This window comes from Mus musculus, chromosome 3 (assembly GCF_000001635.26).
Source record: "Mus musculus strain C57BL/6J chromosome 3, GRCm38.p6 C57BL/6J".
NCBI lineage: Eukaryota > Metazoa > Chordata > Mammalia > Rodentia > Muridae > Mus > Mus musculus.
In genome coordinates, this window is record NC_000069.6 from 40479636 (window position 1) to 40491387 (window position 11752).

Here is an 11752-nt window from a genome sequence, read left to right on the forward strand (position 1 = left end):
TATGACAAGGTGCAGTCTTTCAAGGAACATGTCTTGAGCATTTCTACGGCCTAACATCTGCCTGCCCTTTCTTACACATCTGAACCCTCTTGGACTTAAGTATCAAAAACCTGGGGGCATTGGCTTTCATTTCTGCCCTCAGTTCCCACAGTGCCCTGCCATATATAATTGGCAAGTCACCAACCTTAGGGGACTGATTTAGCCCCACACATTTGCCCACCAGAGAAGGGCTTGGCTTGGTCTACTTAGCTTCCCTACCATTCAGCCCGCTATGACGAACTCTGGTTTGCCAGAAACGGCTGAGTTTTGAAATAAGGAGACAGACAGGAACGGCGAAGTGAGAAAGAAGAAAAAGTAAAAGACCTTTGGGAAGAAGCAAGACTTGGGCTGATACTCAGGAGGGACCATTTGTGAGGCCCCACAAAACAGGAGTAAACCGGAGAGGTCGTCAGGGGTGTAGGATAAGCAGGTACCCATGCACTGAGGAGAAGAAGGCAGAGGAGAGCCTCTAGATGTGGCTGGAAGCTCCCAGCTTGTGTTACTCTCAGCCTACTTTGGAGGCCCAAGGCAGGAATTCCTATTTAACTCCTTTTGGTTGCTAGGTTGTGTCCCTTTAGCATGGCTCTTTTCTAGGGCTGGGCCATATGGGCTTACTTGCATTCCACCTGAAGCATGCATTCACATGCCACGTTAACAGAGGACTTCCTCCAGACCTGTGTTTCGTGGTACTCCGAGAGAACTCTCACTAAGCATGTTCAGGGGTTTGGTTTGGGCATAAGCTGTTGCCTTTGCATGAGTCTGGGCATGTCTAATGAGGTGGAGACAGAGGTTTCTATCTATACAAGACAATCTCCCTTGGAGAGATGACGGGTGAGGTGGGGGCAGGAAAATGGACTTTCCAAAGCACACGGTGGGAGAGAGCCCAGATGGCTCTCCTGATTATCTTAGAGGCTTGTGTGAGCCCTAACAAGAAGGCAACTACAAGAAGAAGGAAAAAAATGGGAAGAAAAAAATAAACTGTTTTCCCAAGGGACCTGTGTAAGCACACGGCTTCTAAAGCAGAGATCACTGAGTATGCAGCTGAGGAAACAACTCCCACGTCGTGTGGTTTGTTTCTAAGGGGTAGGGTCAACCGCAGAGTGTACGACTGTCCCTGATATCTCAAAGTCGCAGCTCTGAGAGCAGCAGGCTGTACTAACAATGGGCAGCAGGCTCTTGACACATCCCCAGATAGGGGACTTTAAGCAGAAACTTATACCTGATCATGCGCTTAGAGTGCGCATGACTACAGGGTCGCAGGAGGCGAACTGCATCATTTGTGAAGCTGCCGCATCTGATAGCACAGACCTAACACCGTGTTCTGTTGATGCCAAAAAAGTAAGTCTCTCTTTTTTTTTTTCAGTCTTTAAAAACATATGACCAAGTGTGGTTTATAGTGGACAACGTGAGCAAATGCAACTTTATAACCCAGCCTCTGCTCAGACCGCCACAATTTACAGCAGCTCGCTCCATTCCACAGATGCCCACGAGCACTGGCACACTGCTAAGGCACTGTGTGGGCCAGCATCTCTCACCTGGAAAGAGAATTTACATAAAAGCAGGTATTTTTAGCCACCTACACACACACACACACACACCACCCCTTCCCTACCTCCCACCTTGGAACCAGAGAGCCTGGCTGCAGGGTTGTAATGTGAGACCTCCCGCAGCTTCAGAAAGGTATAAAGAGACCCCACTTCTGCCCACATTTCCACTGCTTGGCGTCCTGGCCATGCTATTGCTTGAGTTAAGAGACTTTCCCTGCTGTCGTTTTTGTTCAAATCTCCAGGTACATAAGGACTGAAAGGTCTCTGCTGGCATCACAAAGAAGTAACAACCCTGGTCTGGAGAAGAATTCCAAGTATCTTGACCAAATAAACCCTCACAGCCATTAAGCTATCTGGCTGCACTGCTCTGTTCTATGCTGTGCTGCTCTGCGCTGTGTTCTCTGTAGTGCACATCAATCCACATCACTAGAGCAGCATCGACTGCCACATCAGCCTCCCACTGACCTTGGGCCACCAATGGGAAGACTTCCTGTGTCCTGATCCCTAACTGACTACAGAGGTCACTTCCCTGGGTTCCAGCATTTTTGGCTCTGCCTCAGTCAAGGAACCTGTGCCACCATCTTGAGCCCAGAAGACTGAGGGGACAGAGGCTCTGTCTCATGTTGTATTTAGTGGACAGATTCTATTTCATTTTAAAGTGGATTTGAAGCAGCTAACTTGTTAGTGGTTTGAAACCTGAAGTTGTCCTGTTAGTCTTAGTTGGGGTTTTACTGCAGTGAACAGACACCATGACCAAGGCAACACTTATAAGGACAACATTTAATTGGGGCTGGCTTACAGGTTCAGAGGGTCAGTCCATTATCATCAAGGTGAGACCACGGCAGTGTCCAGGAAGGAATGGTGCAGGTATTGTTGACAGTTCTACATCTTCATCTGAAGGCTGCTAGTGGAAGACTGACTCCCAGACAGCTAGTATGAGGGTCTTAAAGCCCATGCCTACGCCCATGCGCACAGAGACACACCTACTCCAACAAGGCCACACCTCCTGAGAGTGCCACTCCCTGGGCCAAGCATATACAAACCATCACAGACAGGAAGAAAAATACAGCCTTTCCTGAAGCTGCACAAACATGAACGTGTGCCTGTAAACCCCACAGTCTGAGGTAGGTTGTGAGCTCATTCCAGGAGTGTGTGCTGAGACAGTAACTCACTGTTTATAAAGAGTGAGGAAAGGGAGGGGTGAACAGGAGCAGTTGTACCCTGTCCTCGGTGTTCCATGGGATCTGAGGTTGTGTTCTCTCATACAAAAAAAATAATTCTCAATTTATATCATTTGTTGCTGCTATTTTGCATTTTTATAGCATATATATATATATATGATATTTTAAAACCTCTTCTTAAAAGATGATCTAATATAGGATGACAGCGGTTGCTCTATGATTAAGAGCACTGGCTGCTCATACAGAAGACCCTAGGCTCCCAGCACCCACATCAAGGCTTACAACCTCTGTGACTTCAGTTCCAGGAGACCCAACGCCCACTCCCAGCCTCCACGCACCAAGCATGCTTATGGCACACATACATACATGGAGGCTAGCACTCACATACATAAAATAAAAATAAAATTTTTCAAAGATGATGTAATGTAGAGAATGGGACTATTGTGTTTTGTTAGCAACAGAAAGTGCACACCCCTCAAACAATAATTTATACCCACAATGCCTTTGGACTTCACTGGTGGCTGGGTAAGAATATTCTAAAGAAGAGATTCCCTACAAGCTCAATTATAATCCCTACATCGTGGATAGATAAGCAGTTAAACTTAGCTCTTAAGAGTCTAAAAACAGGAAAAGTGTAAAGACTTCTATATTTTTTTCCATTCTATATAAAATTGTAACTCTAAGAATCTATCCTCTTTCCATTTTTAGAAAAATCCAGCATAAAACAAGAAAATGTAGGAAGCCATGGGTTTCACTTTTTTGTTTTGTTTTCTCTTTTTTCCTTTTAAGAACTTCCCTATGCTCTTCTAAAAGGATTTATCTTGACTCTCACACCAACCACAGGAATCTGAAATTTGATCTGCTTCTGGTGGTCCATGAAGTAAAGTCTTTCAAACCCCACTTGACAGATGTTGCAACGAAAAAGGTAACGCCCTCCCGTCTCCATTTCTAATTAGCAGGCGGCTCCTCTCCGTTTGCTGGACTTCCAACTGGACACAGGTACCTTGATAAATGTGGAGATGCAGAGATTTGAGCTGTGGTCAGACATTGCACAGGTGTCCTTCATAAATGTCAACGACCAAATTGACTGTTCCTCAGAGGTTGGAGTTTTCGGGGCTAAAGCACTAGACGCATTCATCACAGAGGCAGGCTGGATGCCACGGCCCCAGAGCAGATCCAAGCCAAGCGTGCTTGGTTCCATTAAGATCTTGCAGCACATGGAGTAATCATGGGCTCTGAAATAGAAAGCAGCACATTAATGAAGAAAGTCACTATGGGAAGTGAAATCACAGACGTTTCTGAGCTCACAGAAGTCTAGGGTAGAACAGCAGCCATTTTCTCTGGACTTTTCTATGGCGAAAGGAAATCAAATTATTCCAGGAGGAAAATATGCTGTGGTTTTCCTTTCCGGGGAAAACACAATTTGCTCTCTTATTATGTTTGACTGGGGCTAGGATTTGACATTGTTGCCAGCCTGTCTGCTATTGTGAGTCTTGAATAAGCCTTTAAATAATGGCAAACTAAAGTCCTGAGCAGACACAGAAAACCCCAAAGGTTTTCTTTTTCAAGCTAATATGAATCATTCTTTTCAGTAGCTTGCGACGTTTCTATATAAACACGCTCGGAAGAATTAATGATACTATACATAACATGAGGCATTTAAAACTTCATCTCCCTCATTAGGAAGTCTGGCTTTTAGGGGGCTGGAGGGATGCTAGGCCATTAAGAGCACTTGCTAATCCTACAGAAGGCTCCAGATCGGTTCCCAGGACACACATAGCGCAGCTCACAATTGCCTGTAACTCTAGCTCGAGAGAACCCACAGTTCCCTTCTGGTCTCTGTGGGTACAGCATGCACAAGAAGCACAGAAACAGGTTAGAAAAGAGAGTCTGTCCTTTCACCTGGGTCTACGCAAATGTTTAATGATTCCAGGGTCCTCTCTGTTTCCATGACGATTCTCCACCTTCTCTTCGTTCTTAATGCTTTCCAAACTAAGTTCTTGGTTTCCTCTAAAGCACTTGGAATATGTCACTCATTGAAATCATTTATCAAAGGGGCTAGAACGATGGCTCAAGAGTTAAGAGCCCTTGTTGTGCTTGAGAAGGATCCAAATTCGATTTCCAGAACCCACTTGGTAACTCACAACCATCCATAACTCCAGTTCCCAGGGGATCTGACACCTTCTTCTGACCTCCATGGGTACTAGGTGTGCATATGGTGCACAAACATACCTAAAGGCAAACATCTATGCACATAAAATAAATCCTTAAAAATTATCAAGAATATTCACTAGGAAATGAGGAATTTTATGCTAATATAGAGAATTCTACGACAAAGATGAATGATAGTTTAAGCTAAGCTACTGCAACAAAGACATCAAAAAGCAGTGGTTCAAACAAGATGACATTTTATTTTATTTTCCTTCCATGGAACAATTCAGAGATACTTGCTTAGCATGGACATGTACATGCTACATATCACCACGGAAGAATCAGATTCCTCTGATCTTTATATCCTGTGTCCCCCTATACCCAACTGGGACTAAGTCAGGAGCAATCACCTTGGTTCCCAGTCACCTTGGTCACATAATTGTACAATAATAGGCCAGATAGCCCCATGCATAGCTAAATTCCAGACTTTCTCTTAGCAAAGAGGAAATGATGTCTGGGAGTGCAGATTATGCTAGAACACTTGCATAGTATGCGTCATACCCTGGATGGGATCCCCAGCGTCATCAAGAAAAGCAAATTAAAGCCAAGCTTGGTGACGTATGCTTATAATCACAGGCAGAAGGATCCTTAATTCTCTGACCAGCCTAAATCTGTCAGCAAGACCCTATCTAAAATAAAAGAAGGGAATGAAGGAACAAAGGAAGGAAGAAAGGAAAGGTCGGAGGGAGAGAGAGGTATAAGCATAATGTTTCTGCACTGTGTAAAGATTACCCTTATATTATTCAAAGGCTGATGTCTCTGCCCCACATCCTGTTGCAATCCAGATGTGGCATTGTAATGCTTATTCTAAATAGCTCCATTTTCAAGTTTCCATAAACATTTCTCCCTGTTTATTCTCTGACTTGTCAATAAAAGCAGATGCTGATCAGTCAGTGTCAAAGCAGAAGAGAAAATAGGCTGGGCTTCCACCAGCCAGAAGAAAGAGAGAGACAGAGAGAAGCAAGGGGGATTCACCATGAGGAAGGGGTCTCAGAGACATTATGGGAGGACATACCTGAAGCAGACACACTCAGACCAACACGAAAAGGCAAGTATCTTGGGGATTTGGGCTGGAAGATGGCCAGATTAGCTTAGAGGATTAGAATAGATCAGTGACTGCCCAGCTACTATGTTATAAAGCTAAAGAGATAAATCTTATAGTCTCGGACTCATTCCTTTGGGAGCTAGCTGGGGTTAGTGAAAAACCTAGCAACATTTTTTAAAAAAAAAAAATGTAGGGAAAAGGAGTGAGCGAGGAAGGGGGAGGGGTGAAAGGGAATTAGGAAGAGAGGAAAGGAGAGTCAGGAGGAGAGAGGGAAGGGTGGAGATCGGAGAATGGCTGATAATGAGGGAGAATTACAGTCTCTGCCAATGACAGGATAATGCAAAATGGGCTGAGTAACCCATGAGATGCCATTGGGCTTGCCAGTAAAAGGTCTGTACTCAACTAAGCTCAAGGATCACTAAATTCAATAGGATTTAATGGCGTTTTCTGTAGGTGGACTTACTGTGCATGGCACACTAATGTCGAAGCCTGTGAGTTTGGAGCATTACTCGGTTTCTGCATTTGTTGGGTGTGCATCTCCGTTTTAGACAACACAACTCCTGAGGTTAACACTTTGAAGAACACATTCCAGGGCACTGTTGTGTGCGGAGAGCTCTTGGAATTTGGCAAGAATATTTACAATAAGCCAGGACAGGAAGTAGGCTCAAGAAAAAAAAAATAATACAGCTGAGGAATGTGTTCCTTGCATCTTCGTCATCTTGATTAGTCCCTGGATACAGTGACCAGAGGACCTCTGTTGATGCCTTGTCTGTTCCTTGAATACTTTGTTTATGCCTTAGAACTGACCCTGCTCTTTGTACCTAGAATGGTATGAAAGCAGCATGGAAAAAAATATACTTGCTTCAGTGCTTCCTGGAGTCACACTATATTGTTGTCTAATTGGGTTTTTTTTCTTTATGCTCCCTCCCTCCCTCGAGACCCTGTTGACCAACTGAGAGGGCTTGATCAGTTACTATAAGTATTATAAGCAAAGTCACCAACTTAGTTATATATCATAATTCACTCAGGTGGAGAATGAAAACACTTTCATATTAACACGCTGTATTCTTTAAAGACAGACCTAAAGACTGTTTCAACTCAGAGGCTACACTGAACTTGACTCTTCTGTCAAAAAGAAAAAAAAAGTCTTTTCTTTAAAAGGTAGAAAAATAAAAGAATAAATAAATATAAATGTTAGGCATGGCATATAGTGGAATCATCAACACATTTCAGGGCAGTCACACATGAAATCCTTGTCTATGGGAGGAAATTCACAAGACCGTAAGACAAATATCTTTAAAAGCAGGATACCGCCGGGTGTTGGTGGCGCATGCCTTTAATCCCAGCACTTGGGAGGCCAGCCTGGTCTACAAAGTGAGTTCCAGGACAGCCAGGGCTATACAGAGAAACCCTGTCTCGAAAAACAAAGAAAAAAAAAAGCAGAATACCATCAAACATTGTTGATGGTGCCAAATTATGTCCTTTAACACACACAGCTACAGAACCAGCTATTTGGAGCCTATTTTAACAATTCTATGCATCTTGCTGGATACAGTGTCTTAGGGTTTTATTGAATAATAAGACACTATGTCCATGGCAACTCTTTTTTTTTTTTCTTCCAGTTCTCCTGAAACTGGAGTTACAGACAGTTATGAGCTGCCAGGTGAGTATGAGAGTACTCTTAACTGCTATGCCATCTCTACAGCCCTCACAGCAACTCTTACAAAGGAAACCATTTCATTGGAACTGCCTTGAACAGTTCAGTGGTTTAGTTACCATAATGGCAGGAAGTATGGTGGCACACAGGCAGATGTGGTGCTGGAGAGGTAGCTGAGAGTTCTACATCTGAATCATCACGCAGCAGGAAGAGAGAATAAGCCACTAGGCCTGGCTTGAACTTCTGGAACCTCAAAGCCCACCCACAGTGATATACTTCCTCCAAAAAGGCCACACCTCTGACGGTGTTGCTCCCTGTGAACCTATGGGAGCCATTTTCATTCAAACCACCAAAAGCAGTAAAGACTGAAGACGATTAATTCTGTTGACCTCTGTTCATTACTTGACCTGTTGACCTCTATTTGTCACTTTACCTACTGACTTTTGTTCGATAGGTTTAAAAAAAAAAAAAAACATACCTAAGTCTAATTCACACACCGGAGTAAAGTAGAGTGATCACTGGTGTTTACCTTTATGAAATCCTAAGACTCTAGGTTACTGTCAGATCACCAGACAGACAGGGCTAGAAAGATGGCTCAACAGTTAAGAGCACTGGCTGCTCTTGCAGAGGCCATGAATTAGGTTGCCAGCCCCCATATGGTGACTCACACACACCAGTAACTCCAGTTCCAAGGGATCTGAGACCCTCTTCTGGCCTCTGCTGGCATCTCCACTCACAAGCACATGCCCATACACAGAAATACACAGAGATACTTAGTTAAATTTTTAAATAAATATTTTTAAATAAGAAATTAATGCTCAATTTTGTCTCCTACACAGAGGATGTCATGAGCAACTCTAACCCTGATACGTGTTGTCTAGCCTCCGAAGCTCTCTGGAACCTTTGGGTAAACTTTCATGACTCCTACTCCTTTGATGCTCCCAGGTGAGGGTATATCAGTCTCCTAAGACCACAGCTTCAGTGACCTCTGTGTGCTTTTGACTCTGAGCCAGGAAATATACTGTCCTAGGTGGCTGATCACTGAGTACAAAGCCCTCACGGTTCTCGTTGTGAATCCACTATGCTGGATGAATAAGAACATGCCCCGTAGGCTCATATATTTGAATGGCCAGTCGTGGGTTGGCAGAATGTTTGTGAAGGATTAGGAGGTGTAGCCTCGTTGCAAGATGTGTGGCACCTTCGTCAGAGGGGGCATGGCTGATGTGTCTCTCTGCCTGCTGCCTGTGGAATACGATGTAAATCTCTCAGCTATTGCTCTAGCATTATGCCTGCATGCAGCCATGATGATCATGGACTAAGCCTCTGAAACTGTAAGCAGGGCCTCAGTTAAGCTAAGCTTTCTTTTGTAAGAGTTGACTTGGTCATGGCGTCTCTTCACACCAATAGGACTAAGACAGTCACTTTTCGAATGAAAGTTTTTCAAGTGAATTTGCAACTGCTTACACTCGAACTCAGAAGGGTTGGAGGCTTTCCTTCAAGGCATCTTTCTTCTGACTATCAGAGCTAAGTCAATGGTTTCTCCTTGATATCACTAGTCCCTTTAACAATGCCATCCACTTTGTCTGCACTTGCTCTCTAAAGAGTTTTAACCAGCTTCTGGCTCCCTTCCTCACCTAACTGCACATTCCATCTATTCTGTCTGCAGCTTTAGCTGGGGATCTGCTTTTCTCTGCACCAAACTATGTTTTCATGTCTTCTGGCCCTACTTTCTCCTCTGTCTAAGTGCAGATCTGGATAAATGCAGCCCGTGAGAGTGTGCCTCTATCTAGTGGTAAATGAAAATCTCTTCCAAAAAGAAACTTAAGAGAGGGAGGCTTTGCTTGGACTCTGTTTGGGAGTTACAGGCCATCACTCAGGACAAGGTCTAGGAACCAGAGCTTGAGGCTGCTGTACTTCTCTGCAGAGCAAGAAACAAGAAGAAAAAATGCTGGCCCTTAGCTATGGGACTTTAGACAAGTACACCTGGGTTTCCTTGTCTGTAACATACAAATTATAAGGCTTGCCTCATATTTGAAGGAAATGAAGTGAAAAACAGAATGCAAAGCACCTATGACAATGGCTGTCACATGCAGGGACACAAATACGTTTATCTCCATTCCTAACCAATTTTCCCAATCACAGTGGTTCAGAACAAGGGTGATGGAGCAAACATACCTAAGCTTGCATCCTTGTTCTTCTGCGAGTCTGAACCAGATATTTAATCTCTCTACACCTATATTTCCTCATCCATAAACTAGAATACTTATCTATTAGATTGCTAAAATGTTGCTAAAGATTTCAAGAGTAATAGAATAGAGGACACATAGTTCACTAAACCTAAGACTCCATCCAGTTCAAATGCAGCCTGGTTTTAGAAATGTATGTGGAGAACTGCTTATATTATTGAATTGATAAAATATGGTGGTAAGCCCCCGTTAAATACTATACTTTGTTACTTCATATAACTTCTTATTGAGATGGCTTGTTTGGAGGTGCAGGGGTATGGCTTACAGACATTGGAAAGGTCACCCTTTGTCCCAGAATGCCGAGTGAAGTTATATTGGCTACAATATAGGATAATAAATGTGCTATCAGGAGTGTGTGCATTGGGCAAAGACATGAGAGCAGAAGTTATGTGAAACCTGGTCTCAGATTATGCGTCGGGGTATGGGGAAGTCAGGACCTAAAGGGAAAGGCGGCTTCCAAATAACAGATTCATAAACAGGGTTTTGAAAGATGAACAGGAGGTTTAATGGCTGGGAAATGACATTCCAGAAAGTGGAGGAAGGAACTGAAAAGCAACCTCCAGTGCTGAGGAGTATGGGGCTAATCAGCGGGGCTGGAATGTGCACAGCCTTCATCCTGACTGAACGAGGGCACGCAGACATGCGCAGAGGCCGGAGCGCGCAGACATGCAGAGACCAGAGGAGATGATCTTTCTGTATTCCCTGAGACAGCAGCTTCTAAGCAGAGGAATTTATATTCATTCAGGGAAGAATCATAAAGCAAGTGTACCAAAACTCCCAACCCTGTAGGATAATGCAAAAAAAAAAAAAAAATGGATAAAAAATCTCTAAGGAAAAAAGAAAAATAGGTCTCGAGTCTATTTCTTAAAGAAAAATGTGTGCCAATCAATGAGAAACTGACAAATTTGAGCATCTTTTATGTTTCCAAGAGACTAAATCCCAAACCTTCTGTATTTTAAGCACATTTTATTTCTAGTTTAAATTTAGATATGGTTTTGCATATTTAATACGACCCCACCTTTTGGAATTTTTTTTTTTAAAGAACTTTAGCACTCCGAGTACCATCCTGTTTTTTGTTTGGTTGGTTTTGCTTCTTATTTTTTGTTGTTGCTTCCTGGGGATGTGGTCATTTGACTATGCTTGGCACATAGGAAGTGTATGGCCTTATTGGAGGAAGGGTGTCACTGTGGAGATAGGCTTTGAGATCCTCCTGGCTGCCTGGCGAAGACAGTCCCTCCCAGTTGCCTGTGGATCAAGATGGAGAACTCTCAGCTCCTTCTCCAGCACCATATCTGCCTGCATGCTGCCATGATTCCCACTCTGACAACAATGGACTGAACCTCTGTAAGCCACCCAATTAAATGTTTTTCTTTATAAGAGTTGCCTTGGTCACAGTGTCTTCTCACAGCAATAAAACCCAAACTAAAACAGGGAGAGTGGGTTTTGGTTTGGTTTTTCAGTTTTTTGTTTTGTTTTGTTTGGGGGGAGTTGTTTTGTTTTGTGATGCTAATATGTCACTAAAATCCACTCTGAAGCAACACATCTCTTAGGAGTGTATTAAAACACACACTTATTGAGATCAATACATAGTCAACTTTGAGATACAAAAATAACCATTAAATCAAAATTAAAACTCCCTTAGAAATGCTAAGTATAGTATATTCTCATATGAGGAGACAGCGACCCCCACAGCTGCTTATGTTTCACCCACGAGCCCACCCAGAGTTCCCTGTACTGCAGTGCTCACACGTATTTCCCAGTCTTTCCTATGCGCCTGCGTGCACAGTGGCCCAGGTGAAGGGCCAATGGAACAAGGTAACTCCTAA

The 11752-nt window shown here is 43.5% G+C and overlaps 2 long non-coding RNA genes across 5 annotated transcripts; both read left to right on the plus strand.

The window, feature by feature from the left end:
• The first annotated feature begins 1270 nt into the window (after positions 1-1270).
• Gm42217 lies at positions 1271-6097 on the plus strand. Of its 4 annotated transcripts, none has more exons than XR_001783818.2 (3): positions 1271-1377; positions 3611-3692; positions 5858-6097. It is a non-coding gene; the product is annotated as a predicted gene, 42217 (long non-coding RNA). The 4 variants fall into 4 exon arrangements; XR_001783815.2 differs by lacking the exon at positions 1271-1377 and adding an exon at positions 2593-2710 and having other exon boundaries at positions 3557-3766; XR_001783816.2 differs by lacking the exon at positions 1271-1377 and adding an exon at positions 2593-2710 and having other exon boundaries at positions 3557-3692.
• A 1284-nt stretch (positions 6098-7381) lies between these two features.
• Positions 7382-10295, plus strand: Gm46801. Its single transcript, XR_001783820.1, has 2 exons — positions 7382-7686; positions 8520-10295. It is a non-coding gene; the product is annotated as a predicted gene, 46801 (long non-coding RNA).
• Positions 10296-11752: the final 1457 nt, after the last annotated feature.